Source organism: Oryzias melastigma, linkage group LG8, assembly GCF_002922805.2.
Source record: "Oryzias melastigma strain HK-1 linkage group LG8, ASM292280v2, whole genome shotgun sequence".
NCBI lineage: Eukaryota > Metazoa > Chordata > Actinopteri > Beloniformes > Adrianichthyidae > Oryzias > Oryzias melastigma.
This window is the reverse complement of record NC_050519.1, coordinates 17482587-17482865: the sequence shown is the minus strand read 5'-3', so window position 1 is coordinate 17482865 and position 279 is coordinate 17482587.

Here is a 279-nt window from a genome sequence, read left to right as displayed (position 1 = left end):
AGTTGCCCGCACATTTTAGTGGTTTTGATTCCGATTTTGGCGGTGACATTTTTTTGTTTGGGTTGACATAATTTGGGATCGGTTCGGTAACTTTTAGACCCTTAGAAATACTTAAGAACCAGAGACGTGTGGTCACAGGAGGCAGGTGAAGCCACGATTAAAGGGATTCAGCTCCACTCCCCCCAGTCAAATGTATTTGTGGCCTTAGGCAGGACACTTCACCCACCCCCCCTTCAGTGTGGCTGCACCGGGGTATGAATGCATATATAAACAAGGGGC